Below are 14,698 nucleotides of genomic sequence, written 5' to 3' on the forward strand. Positions count from 1 at the left end.
TAGTCAAAATTGAAAAAAAGAATAAAAACAAACACTGTACTACAATCAGCCACAAGCACAAATGCATATAAACAAAGAAAAAAAGGAATCAAAACACACACTGGCTGCACAAAATGGTGGAAGCTAGCTAATCCACCACATGGCAGCTGAAGAAGGAGGTATGGAAAACAAAGATAAAATAGTCACCAAATACACATGTACTAAATGCTCTGCAAAATTGTGATTGCTGCATGGCCTGCAAAGAAAGAGGCATAGAAAACAAAGACAAAATGTGATTTCTTTCTCACACACACACACGCACACAGTGACACGCTACACAAAATGCCCACCACCAAATGGCCAGCAAAGAAGAGGCATTGAAATCAAAGAACCCAAGGCAGTCTATAGCAAACACATACACTGGCTACACTAAATGGCCGCCACTGCATGGCCAGCAAAGACAGAGGCTCAGAGAACAAAGAAGACAGTTGCGCTGTCCTGCATGGAGTACTTTCTGCCTTCAGAAAAAACATCTTGTAGCATTGCAGGGAAAGTATTGCAAAGATATTATTTACTCAATGTATCAGGGCCCACACATGAAACTGACCTTTACCCAACAACATAAAAATCAGCAATGCCAAAAACACCCCCAAAAAATGGTGGACAAGAAGTAGGTATCTGAGAACTGCCCGACTACATTGGCCTAGATTTCGGGGGTCACCCCAACTCTAGACAGCAACAGGCACATGTTGACAAAAAACAAAATAATCTTCTTTTTTGCATGTAATCCAAAGTCATCCATAACCCTCTAAACATTTTACAAAGCATATAGCACAGTAGCAGTTAGAATGTGAAAAATGCACCCTAGGCCTAGTGCAGGGCAGACTGGGTCCAAACAGTAAAACATCATCACAGTAAACTAGTAAACAAATCAGTATACATTTTTTTTAAACACACAAGAAAATGGGGAAAATGTATTTTTGACCCTAGGTCTCTACTATAAAAAAAAGTGCAAACATTTCCCAGTAAAAGAGGTAATCCCACATGCCCCTCCCTTCTCCAGCCTAGACTCCAGGCTACCACCAGCAAAGATACAAAATAGGAAAAACTCAAAAAGGAGCAAAACATTCTCAAACAACAAGCTTTTTCCAAAGTGCTTCATTGATTACTTGATTTCTCCCAAACAGTTAAGGTCTAAGGGGCATATTATCAAGAAATGGCGTTAAAATTATCGCCACTTTAGCGGCAGAAAACTGCCGCTAAAGTGGCGATAACGGGCTTGATAATATGCCCGTGAGAATTCCCATAGAAGCCCATGTTCTGGTGTCAACGTAGCCTTCTATTGGAATCCTCTGTGGCATATTATCAAGCCCATTATCGCTGCTTTAGCGGCAGTTTTCTGCCGCTAAAGCGGCGATAATTTTAACGCTGTGCTTGATAATATGCCCCTAAGGAAGTGGTTATAGCAAAGTTTGCATAAAAAGAGAGAGAATGGTTCTTTCCCTCCAAAATCCAAATCCAAATTGACCAAGAGCTGGATAAAGCACAGGGAAGAGTATTCAGGAAAGGAATAGTAGGTTACTACTGTATGTACATTAGCCTCCCAGTCTCCAATGCACTTGCTTCCTGTTTAAAAACAACTAAAATAAAAAGTGTGTTTTGTGCGAAACAAAATACTGAAACGATCCATTCGGGTAAAATATCAACTCAAAAATACATTTCGAGATGATATTCAGCTGCTTGAGTAAAAAATCTACTCGAAAAGCTGACCAGCGGATTTAAAGTACAGCTGCTGGCATTTAAAATGACCTCAAATGTTCTGATCGAGTTCACCAAAAGACGAACGTGAGCGTTTACACTCTAATGTTGTTTCAGTGCTTCTCGTGGTCTGATTTTCCCCAAATGAGAGACTCAGTTACACTTCGTAGCATCATGGTGTTTCAATTGGTAAATATGAGTCTCAAGAGTAACAAGACATTATTGAATTAGTCCAATTACTCTGGAGTAATTACAATTACACACATGCTTAGTTTTCAGTATTCCCCAGTAAGACTCATATGTTGATTGAAAAATAAAACTACTGAAACAGATCAAGAAAATAGTGACAAAAGTAACGCAATGCAAAGTTAATTGTAACTCAAGATGCTGGACTAAGTTGCACATAGTTTGGTGTTGAACAAAGAAGAAATGTGTCAATACATTTTCCTAATAAGACACATCCGTCACAGAGAAAATGGTGCAGTTCCATTTTATAGCTTTCTCCCACTTTGTCTCTTAGTTGTGGCTGGGTGTGTTGTGTGCTGTGCTTCCTGTTTGAATGGGTTTAGCAAGAAGGTGTAAATAGTAAAACTCAAGCACAAAGGGTGACACTGTGTCATCTTGTGATCACGTATGATTAAATCCTGCTTTGTATTATTCTCCTGAATAGCTCTACATCAGCCTAAGCTGTTGTTCTCCCTTTCTTTGCTTTAGATATATTTTTGCAGCTGACTTTAATGTGGTTCATGCTTGCTGCATAGAATATTAATTTTCTTGTATTGTTTCGAAGTGAGCAGTAAGGTGTAACATGCTTTGGACATCATGTTGATATTGTGATCGATGGTGGAGCAAGTCCCCTCTAGCTCCCCTTGCTGCCAGTCAGTGCTGTCTTCCTTCCGTATTGGACTCCTCCCACCGGACTCTGCCAGGCTGCTCTTTGTGCAGATGAGTCCCCAGTATCCTGCCAGTCAGCCAGCCTTATTTTAATTTATTGTAGGCAGTTCAGCCTTAGTTTATTCCCCCCCCCCCGAAGGCAGGCCTCTGCTGCCTTTCTACCCACTTGGTTGCCATTATTTCCTGCCACCCACTTCCTCCTGCCCGCCTTCCCAGTGCCCCTCCCAGGACCTACTTAATAGAGGTCATAGTGCAACCCCATTGAGCAGGTCCCCTCCAGCTCTCCTTACTGCCAGTCAGCACCGTCTTCTTTCCGTGTTGGACTCCTCCCGCCGGACTCTGCCAGACTGCTCCTTGCCTTGGGCAGGTGAGTCACCTACAGCCTGCTGGTCAGCCAGCCTTTTTAAAAATTATTTATAGGCAGTTCAGCCTTAGTTTATTTTATGCCCTGAAGGTAGGCCTGTGCTGCCTTCCTGCCCACTTGGTTGCTGTTTTTTCCGCCACCCGCTTCCTGCAGCCTGCCTCCCAGTGCCCCTCCCAGGACCTACTTAATGGAGGCCACAGAGTGGCCCCATTGAGAAGGTCCACTCCAGCTCCCCTTGCTGCCAATCAGCACAGTCTTCCTTTCATGTTGGACTCTTTCCACCGGCCTCTGCCAGGGTGCTCCTTGCCTTGTGCAGATGAGTCCCCGGTAGCCTGCCGGTCACCCAGCCTTGTTTTAATTTATTGTAGGCAGTTCAACCTTAGTTTATTTTCCCCATGAAGGAAGGTTTCTGCTGCCTTCCTGCCCATTTGGCCGCAGTTTTTTCATGCCATCAGATTACAGTTGCCCGCCCCCCCAGAACCCCTCCCAATGGCTTACTTAATGGAGGCCAGAGTGTGGCCGTGTGGCAGCGCAGCTGGCATGCCAAAGGCATGCCAGAGGCAAGTTCGACTGCACCCGTCCATGCCTGGACCGTGCCCAGCACCAAAGATCCTGGCCCTCTGGACACCCACAAGTACTCTGCCGCAGATCTCCAAGCCCTGGACGCCGCAACAACTGCTGCCTTTTATCACCTTGCACCACAGCAGGACAGTTGACCTGCATCTGATGCCAGTTCACCTGCAACTTAGGATCACCCATCCTGGCAGAAACCCACGCCACTCTTACCCCGCCAGCCAATACCACCCCAGAAACACTCCAAGGCCTACTGATAAATGCCAGATCACTCTGTAAACACGCCACCGAAGTCTGGGACACCAACTCCACGCTCGCCGTGACCTTCATCACAGAGACATGGCTCACCCCCACGTCAGCCCCCAACATTGACACTGCAACACCCATCGGCTACAAGATGAAACACAGAGACCGCACCAACAAACACAGTGGTGGCATCCCCATCATATACAAGGAATCAATCTGCTGCATCAACATAGAAGATAAAACTACACCGCTCATGGAACACCTGAATTTCACACCGACAACAAAACAACCATCAAAGGCACCCTCGCCTACCAACCCCCTGGACCACGAACCAGCCTCTGCCACACCATCAAAGATTTAATCGCCCCACTCACAAACACTACATCTTCCTTGTAGACCTCAACTTCCACCTGGACAACCCCACAGACACGAACTGTGCCAAACATCTCCCTCTCTGACGGACTTCAGGAAGAAACTCAAGACCAGGCTCTACGACTCGGCCAGCATCACAGCACCTCAATATTCTCATGGGTGATAAGACGTGTTCTACAAGTAATGACTGATTGATGAATGCATTATATGAGTAAAAACATGCTTCAAGTCTGCACCAGAGGGAGACTTTTTTGATGGTTTTAACGCAGTCAGGTATGGGCATGCTCATGAAAAATAGGCATTGGTGACAAAGTTTAGCCAGCTCCCCTCGTATGATTAGGATGATGTCTGTGTAATTGTCTCCTCCTTGCATGTTTATTTAGCCTGATAATCGCCAAACAGTGGTAGTTATGTCAATTGTCTTCTTATTTTGAAATTTGATATCATTGAAATCACAGTTTTACTATTATGCCTTTAATCAATCGAATCCCAGAATCCGAACTGATGACTTCAGTTTAAACAAGATCAGCAAAATGTCATTATGATTGCGAGTTTTTTTCCGGACACCTTCACAAATAAAGGTGACAGTGAGCTTTCCTGTTTGGTTTCTTTCTCAACTTGAAATAAATAAATGAATCATACATAAGGCCCTGCAAATAAAATTAGTTGCTGTATTCTCGGACAAAACTTCTTTTAATTAGTAGAGGGGTCACATGTCTCTGCTTTCAAGGTACTGTGAATCCATAGATATTATTCTTGGTATTCACAGGCAATGTTCAGAAACTACTTACATTGGTCAGCCTTATCTTCTATCCGAGCCACTTTCATGTCAAATACCTGATATACCCATTTTGCTTAAATTTAGACCTAGGTTAACAAACATTGAGTCCTTGGTTTGCCTCACAAAAGTGAGGCAAACCTGCGCCAACGTTTTTTTTTATTTACAACGGGCTCATTTATGTGCTTTGTGATGCAGTGCAGCGCAGCAAGTCACCTTGGTGCGCTGCACTGAATGTCAGGGAAATGGCAGGAATCCACCATAATTAATGGAATAAGGCTCATTCCTGTCCTTTCCAATGTCCTGGCGCACAATGGGCTGCCCACCACCAATGCAGGCACCCTTACAGCACGGTACAAGGGTGCCTGTGTTGTATGCAGGATTGTTTTTGTGCAGGAAGGGGCACCTGCACAGAAACAATCCTGGGAGGCATTTTCCTCTGTCTATGTGTGCTGCAGAAACAGGAAGAAACAGATATTTCTTCTTGTTACGCCTTCCATGGGAAGGTGTAAGATTTTGACCAAATCGGGACATGTCAAAATCCATGGGAGTTGCGTGGGAACACGCACACAGTGCCCATAGAAAGCCTTCTCGGAGTAGAGTAAAGCAACGCAGCAATTTGCGCTGCTTTGAGTTACTCCAGATTTTTGGACCCACTTAGAACCATGTGAAGTGACTTTGAGTTGTTTCAAAAAACTGTTTTAAGGTTTGAGTCACTCTTACACCACATTACGTTGTGCAAAAGCAACATAAACAGCCTCAGAATGAGGCCCCTATGTTTTGCACTGGAAAGTTGCCTGAAAGTAACGGCAAGCAGCATTTTGGGTACCCTGCATCAAGGGGGAATTCCAACAATGGTACATGAGCGTTCCTATGAAAGGACCCATTGTTTTGATGCAAAACCCTATCTACTAATAATGGTGGACAGAGTTTTGTGCCCAAAAATAACGGCACTTGAAAGCAGGTATTAAAAAGGACAACTGCTTTTATTTCTCCTAACTTTTCCCACATTGCAAGTGTGCTTCACTATACACCACACATCCGAAGTGGGAAACATTTTAGAATTTGTCTATGCACAGTATTGTGTACTATAAGGGTATCATTTCACTGAAAACAGACTCACGCTGACACCTTTGGAATATGGTGCAAGGGTGTGTGCGTGTGTGAAGCTCAGCGGCCTAATTGTGTGCCAGAACTGGGGAGAAAGCAGTATTGTGCCATATCTTTGTTGACATGGTGCTTTCCTGCTCTCTCCCTCTCAACTCTAGGTGCTGCACTGCATTGTGTGAAAGATTTGTTAATCTGGGCTGTGGTGTCATGTCCACTTGATAAATAGAACATAAATTACACTGTTATGAGGATTGCTTATCTTTACAAGTTCCCCCTAAGAAAAAAGTGGTATGAGCCAGTTGTGCAAAGCCCTTTTGAAGTCGCAAATCGAGTTTCGTAAAATCGCCAGGTTTACAACCACAAAAGAAAAATTCTTTATTACTCATTAAATAGCTTTTGCAATTCTTTCTAAATTGTTAATAGTAAGGGGCATGGAAGGGGCGCCACTCTCCCGATTTGGTAATAAAAGTGTCAATGGTTAGAGACCACAAATGTGGTGAATAACTATTAATGGGGCACCGACCTAAAATATGTCGGGTAAATGATTTACACAGGAGAATGTGTTCTGATTGGACACCTTACCCTTTGTGATTCATGTCAGCAGCACGCGTCATGTGCAACTTTTTCAAAAAAGGTTTCCCATTATGGAAAGCAGATGCCAGGATGGATGCTTGCTGGATCTTGCAGCTCTCCGACTCTCCTTAGGCAGACAATCACAGGGGGTGACACTTGTGACAGGCCTAATTATTAATCATTGGGCAGGTTGTGTAGCAACATTCTCCAGATGGACAATAATGGATGCACCGTATCAATAAATAGACTGCATTTCAAATTGCATTCTCATTAGCAAACCAGGGCAAATTGCAAATCCCCTGTTCTCTAACAGAAATGATATATATTACTCTTTATTTCCTGATGAGTGTCAGAACTCTAAATTTGGAGGTAATAGTGGAATGTTGGGCGTGGGTTCTGGAAAATTAGTATTTGTGCCCACAAAGGCCTTATTTACAAACTATTTAGGAAATGTTGTGTTCTTCTAGCCTTCATGTGTGAAAGTCAGGCAGTGGCAGCTGATACCCATGTGAAAGAGGCTCTACAGGCGGTGACGTAAGCTTGTTTGGCTGCAGGTGATACTTGCATGCAAATGGACAGTTTTGGACTCTTGTTGGAGGTCACAGGCCAATAGAAGTGCAGCTATACTAAGGAGAAGATCTTGGCCTGGCACTGGTTGATAGGGACATTGTAGAACCTGTCTTTCAGTTACTAATTCATGTTAGGGAGGCTTAGCTTATTCGTGTTTTGTACACGTATTATAAGTGTGTAAATGTTCATACTAATTACTTTTATACTACTATTTTTACAATATTGTAATTTAAATTCAGTTTTCTAAACTAATGTCGCGGTAGGACTATGCAATGACTGAACGTTTGCAAATAAAGATGTGAACGACTGTTTTCTTCTCTCTGCCTTCACTTTCTTCTAAGTGTATTTCTGTGCGTGAGGTTCCATGTCCAATGTGAGATAATAGTCGAGATTATCATTACAGGTCGCGCCAAGTTGCTAGAACTCGTCTTCTTCTTATGGTACTCCAGCAATATTACAATAAGCTTTTGCAAAGACAATCAGCTTCACTATATTAAGTGAGCTCACTTCTTCATTGGGTGCCAGGTTTGTGTGCCTGGATGAGTGTCAGGATGACTGTGAGAATGTGTAAATGTTTGACTGAATGAGTGAATGCCTTAATGCATTGATACTTAAGGGAGAGGGAGTGCACAGATGGTGAGATGAAGGGGACAGTGCATGCAAGGATGGATGAATAGGTTTGTGCACGAAAGGCTGAGTGACTGCATGGGCGGATGCAGACAGATCACACCAATTTGCTATGCCAAGACCTCAGCAAGAGTGATCATTTTCTAAAAAATCTAGCATTGCCATTATTCCACAGTAAGCATTACTCCTTTGCAGTGCACCTTTGTGCCAGTAATGGCCACAACACATAAAAATACTACCATTATTCATCGGCAAACATTATGCAGAGGTTTGGTACCCTCATGCCATGATTGTCAACAGTAAGTTAAAAATACTGCCATTTTGTCAGTTCAGGACCTACGCCCGTGGTAGGCACAAACCTGCCATACATGTCCACAACCTGTCAAGAATTATCATTGACATGGAAAGAATTGCAAATGAACTGCCAGGGCCACCATTATGACAGGAGTGTGTACTATCATATCACGTGTCCTCAGTTTACAAATAACAAGCCCCATAATATGTGTGCCTGCATGTTGCCTGCATGTAGCTAGAGGTGGCAATCATCATTTCACAAAAGTCACAATAAACAAACAATTAGTATCTTAAACAGCATCCTCTTTCCACAATCAATTACACATGTTAGCCAGGTTAAATGTCCAGCCCATGAAAAATAGAAACCATCAGAAACATACACATTCCCGAAAAAATGTTAAATGTGCGTGGGAGTCCCTTCCAACATAGTACTGAATTATGTTTTTTAAAAACACAAGAAATCACAGCTGAAGTCCCAAAAGAAAACATCTACATAAAACAACAAAACACTATAACATAATGTAACAAGTAGGCCATAGTGACATTATGTTCTACCGACGTAAACTCACATCATTTCTGTAATTTTGAAGTATGCTTCTTATGTGAAATTCCCTAAACCATGATATCACACCACATTGTGTAATTATGCACTGATCGGGGCAAATTTTGAGCGAGTGCACAAGAACAGCTCGAGCAACCTGAATGTGGGTGAGCGTTGTTTGTGGTGCTTGTGTTTTCTGTGCTATTTATTTACTGTGTAATGCATCTTTGTGTCTAAAATGGGTGTGAGGATGCATTTTGTCCTACAATATAGCACTAAATCCTGATTTTGTATTTTTCATAATTTTCTGGAATTTCTTGTTATTAAGCAGAAGCAAATAATGCAAATTTCACACACACCTAATCACAACATAAACACACCACAAAAACAACAAAACACCACTACATTGCAATAACACAATCAACTACCCACCACAAAATCTTAGCACAATTGCATTATTTGTTTCCTATGTTGGTTAAATGTCACTTGAGGACTGCAACATCTGTTGTGCCATCCACTAAAGTGGCAGTGCATGCATACATGGCTTCAGGCATAGCACAGTAGACAGAATGTAAGACTGAAAAACTGGAATTCGACCTCTCAAAATATATCCTTTGGCAGTTCAAAATCTTCCCTTTAAATATTATTAAATCACCTCTGTGTAGGCGTTACAGTCCATTAGACAGAGTGCATGGTATTTAAAAGTAGGACATGGAGAAATGTATTGTTAACATGTGCTTATACTGAGAAGCTCAAAAACACAATTTTCACTGCTAAATCTGCTATCTCAGTGTAGGAACCAGTTACAAACATGATTGAACTTTTATTTTTTTATTATTTATTAAAAAGTCCAATTCAATGCTGAAGTCAGATTCTCAATAAATATTAAGGAAAGTGTACTTTTACAAAATTATCTTTTCCTGCCTAAAGCCACTGGGGTCTAATTTGCATTAACTTCCAGCAGCAACCTTCCGAGTGCTCAAGCCCTGAATGAGGTGTGAAAACTGCTCACAGAACAGAGACAAAGGCCTGTGTGTGGGGAGGTGTTTGTTCTTTCCTCTGACACGATGACCATTTGGGCTGTGCCCAGCAACTTAATTTATTTCAAATAGTCTTTGCCTGTCACAAGCAGTTGTCAGATGCTGAAAAACTGCAAAAGTGGGTATGGTAAACCATAGGAACTTTTACCCCATTAGTTAGGGAGGAGCCAGGACTGACCAATACCTACAATCTGGTGCTAGGCATAAATGTGGCATCCCCAGTAACCTCCACAGAACAATACTGGACATGAGGCAGCTCAAACGAGGTCTGAACCTGCTGCCTAAGTGTGAACAAAGAAATCTTGACTGGATGAAGGGTCCAAAAGTATCCAGCTGGCCAGGGACCTTTCCTGGGTACATAATTCAAGTTTTTCCCACTCTGAGCCTGCCCAACAAAAGCAAACAGCTTCATCTATACCTTTTCTAATTGATAGCCAGACTCATGGCACCCTCATCGACTACATCATGCTGCCATGCTCCCTGAGGATTTTTGACTTCCATTTTATAGACTGTGCCTCAAGGCAAAACCTTTGACCAGATCGAACCTGGTTTTGGTATCTGACCTGCACTCCATCGCAGTTGGCCTGCACTCCTGCACAGTCAGCCTCAAATCACGCCTAAGTCCCTGTCTACTGCAACCAATTGACCGCAGTTAGTGTTTACACTTTTTGGCACCATTTTTATTTAAAACTTTAAAAATTCATATCTCCTGTTCCTTGGTGTCATTTTATTTATTAAAATGTACTCTATTTTTTGCAATGAGCCGCCAATGCCCACATGCTTGAATCATAGCAGGGCTGATTCAACCTTCATAATTCAGAGGTAGATAAAGGAAGTTCTAGTGAGGTGTGTTAATGCTACCCTTGTCAGTGTACTCAAACAATTCTATATTTTTACACAGGAAATGCAATTAGTTATAAATATTAGTATAAACTAATGGCATTAAAAGATGTAATATTTAGCATTTTTCTTGTGTTATGTTTTGACTTTATCATGTTTTGGTATTGCATGAATGATATACACATTGCCTCCAAGTTAAGCTTGTCTTCCATAGCTACCAGGGGGTTGATTGCAGGTTATTGTGGTTACTTTAGTGGTTAAACCTGACAAAGATTGTGTTTATTACTTAAGGTGGGTAGTCTCCTCCCTTTACTAGTAACCCAGTGTCTTACAGTAGTGCGCTAGTGGTGTGTGGCTGTGTCAACGTGCTGTATGGTTGTATGATGCTGTGAGGTATTTTTGTAGTGAGGAAATGTGGTAGTGCAGTTGTAGGGTGGTTGACATGCTGTGAAAAGCTGCAGGTCAGGGTTTGTAGTGCAGGAGAGTTGAGGGGGTAGCACAGGAAAAATGAGCTGCTAGTGCCATTTGCAAGTTTATACGGCTATTTGTCTTCTTTACTCCCATAAGTCTTAATATTTCAACAATGAAAGCTTTACATCCATGATAAACACAGGAAATGGGGGTGTTGCAGCCCATGTGCTCATCACATTAATCAAACACTCCCACAGTGATCTGACAGATCATGCTTTTTTTCATCACCTTTGCTTTTACCGCCGTATAATCCGGTGCATCCTAATTTCACAGTTTCAGTGGAGGAAAGCGGATTTATGTGACAGCATCTGCTTTCCATCTCCGCAGGATACCCTGCCTAGCTAGCCCCTTTTTGACACATAACGTATTGGAAAGCCAATGAATGATGATTCTGTGACTTTCGCAGTTTTGCCGCTCCTGACTTTCTGTTCCTCTTCCACTTTGCAGACTCTTTAATAAAGGCACTCCCTTCCCCGCAATGAGGTTTTTGTTTCTTCCAGTTATTTATTTTTCTATTTTTCATTGCTTACATTTTCCTAAATCTCGTTTCAAGTTTTGATTGCTTATTAAATTCATAAAGTAGCAGCATTGAAGAAGGATACTCATTATTGTGAGGGCAGAGAGCCGGCACATTATGGCTCATATTTAGCTGTAAAAACAATGGCCAAGAACTGCTGCAATGAGCCACAAAAGCCCACATTCTTTTAAACGCCAAATCTTTAGTGAAATACAGCATAGAGTGTGCTGGGCTTAGAGCAGTGCTTAATTTGAGCCTGTGGTTTCCGGTGCTGAGCACTGGCACTTAATCATCAACACCAGCGCTATAGTTTCACACTCATTTTTGGTAGGCACAGAGATTAAGTGATTTGCCCTGAGTCGTGACCCCGAAATGAGGATACCAAACGCAGCTCGATAAGGGCACAACTTTCTTTATTCAATTACAACCCTTCTCTGCCCGCGCCTCGTCGGCTCCCTGCCCCGCCCTTCCGCTTCCTCATTTCCCCTAGCCTCTACTTTCCACCTGAACCTAGCACCGAGCGCCGGAGTCAGGCATAACAATCTGACATCTCCCCTCTTCTTAAAGATCAATGTTCACGCAGTTAAAGTTCCTCGATGAGTCGGGTAAGTCTCCAAATGATTCTCTGAGGCCTGCGTGGTGGGGTTAGTTCTCTTGACCTTCTTGAGCTTGGTGATGTCTCTAGGCTTTCTCGGACCTCGATTTCTTGACTCGAGTCATCTGTGTCTTGTTCCGACTCAGCTGCGCGAGTATAAGCTGTTGGATTGCACTTCTTGAAATTTGACACATTTCGTGTGATTCTCTTGTTTCTCGGAGGCGGCCATGATCATGGTTCCTTTGCGGCTTGTCTCTACATCCTTCTATCATTACTAGATGATATTTAATTAGCCATTTTGTGGTACACGGATTGAATTCATTCAGCGTGCAGCTTCCTGGCACTGGAAAAAACACAAAACCCAAACGCTCTCTGTTAGAATTGGCTTTTTCAGTGGGTTTATCCCCAGACTTTTTGCTTTTTGGCCTCCCGTTTCTGACCTATTTTTGTTGGTTTTATGACTCTGGGCACTTTGCCACTGCTATTCTGTGCTAAAGTGCATATGTTCTCCCTGTAAATTGTTGTTATGGATTGGTGTTTCCATGATTGGCCACTTGATTTACTAGTCAGTCACCAGTACAGTGCACCGTGTGTGCTCAGGGCCTGTCAATCAAATGCTACTAGTGGGCTTGCAGCACTGATTGTGCCACCTGCATAAGCAGCCAGTAAATGTAACTCTGGCCTGCCGTTGCAGAGCCTGTGTGCAGTCTGGTACTGCCATATCGACTTGGCAAGTGCACCCACTTGCCAGGCCCTATCCTTCCCTTTTCTTACATGTCAGTCACCCCTAAGGTAGGCCCCAGGTACTCCTGTGGGAAGGGTGCAGTGTATGTGAAAGGAAGGACATGCCCTGGTGTGAGTGGCAAGTCCTGATAATAAATTACTGCCAATTTTGTTTTTCACTATTGCAAGGCTACCTGTTCCCATAGCATAAAATGGTGAGTATGTTTATAACATCTTATTAACATAACTGCCCCTGGGAATAAGGTAGGAAAATAAAGTTTAGTATGCCTGAACTCAGAATGTTAAAAAGCCTCTTTTAGTGAGGGTGAGTTTTACATTCTGTGTTTGAATATACCACTTTTAGAAAGTAGGTCTTTTCTTGCTTAGCCATCCGGTGTGCCTCTGCTTGGTTTTTGTTTTGCATGTCTGGCTTCTGGATGACAGGGGCTGGAGAGGGACAGTGGCTCCAAAGGGCCTGATGAGTCAGGGCTGGGCTGAATAGACCTGGACCTGCATTTAGAGTAGGGGGAGGAGATTTCCTTTCACCTGAATGGGCCTGCTCTGCCAAGGACAAAGATATCTTCATATCCTGCCTGGGAGCTGCACCTGATAGGACAGAACCGGTTTGGACTTAGCACAGGACTTCACTGCCACAAGAGAACAAAGGATTTTGTAGTATAAATATTGGGGCCCAGATCCCAGAACTTTAGAATACTGCTGAACTAAGGAACCTGCCAGGGAGAAGGACCGGGAAAGCTGGAGGAGGAGTACTGCCACTGTGCTGGGTGCTGTTGGGGTTGGCCTGCAGTAGTTGCTTCTGACTTGGGTAGGGAAACGACTGGACTGTGCTTTCATCATCCTGCTGTTAACGTTTTCACCAAGGGCTTGAAGTAGAGCTTGCCTCCTGTTGGAAGTCTCAGAGATAGAAAAGACTTCAAAGATCACTACTGGGAAACAAGAAGAACCTTTGCCAAGGAGAAGAGCCGGAGAAACTGACAAGGAATATTGCCCCTGTGCTGTTTGCTGTCTGGGGTTGGCCTGCAGTGGCTGCTTGCTGTCAAGGAAAGGAGAAAAGGACTTTGCTGTGTCCCCTGCTTCAGGAAGATCCCCAAGGGCTTGAAGTGAGCTTGCCCCCTGTTCACAAGGTCTCAGGAACATCAAAGACCTCACTAAACTTCTGGTCACCATCGCTCGAACCGCTGGTTTCAGCTGCCCGGAGAAGAAAATGGTAACTGACTCTGTCATCGAGTCCGTCGCAGGATTCCGTGTCCTGAAGGCACAGTAGAGGGCACCGCCTAGTCTTGCAATGTAACCCTGGTCTCACCGCCTTTGTCAATAAGCCGCTGCTTGCACCGGGTCCTGTGGGCATCGCACTCCGCAACACGTCACTACATGCCACCCAGACATCATCAACTCTGTCGCTGCCAGACTTGAACATCGACTGGCTCAGTCACCGCATCGTGACCTGCCAGCACCGCATCAAGCACCGCCTCACCCTGAAATGCAAGCCTTGGTCTCACAGACTCCATCAAGTCTGACTGCACCGAGCCGTAAGGACACCGTGCGCTGCAACAATTCCATCTCACATCGCAACGGTTGCCCCGGACCGGCTCGTACCATCGTGTTGGCCGCAACAACAAAAGGTACTGTCTCCGAGTCTATCTACACTTTTGCTAAACCCGTATAGAGCCGGTTGGCCGGAATTTTCAGACTCTGTCGTATTCAGTATTGCGGTTGCCCCGGACGGAGCTACAGAGTCAAAGGAAATGTATTTTCACGTTTTATCTGCAATTTAAAGGTTATTTTGCACAGTAACTATTTTGGATTTTTGTT

The sequence above is a fragment of the Triturus cristatus genome, chromosome 4_2, assembly GCF_964204655.1.
Source record: "Triturus cristatus chromosome 4_2, aTriCri1.1, whole genome shotgun sequence".
Classification (NCBI taxonomy): domain Eukaryota; kingdom Metazoa; phylum Chordata; class Amphibia; order Caudata; family Salamandridae; genus Triturus; species Triturus cristatus.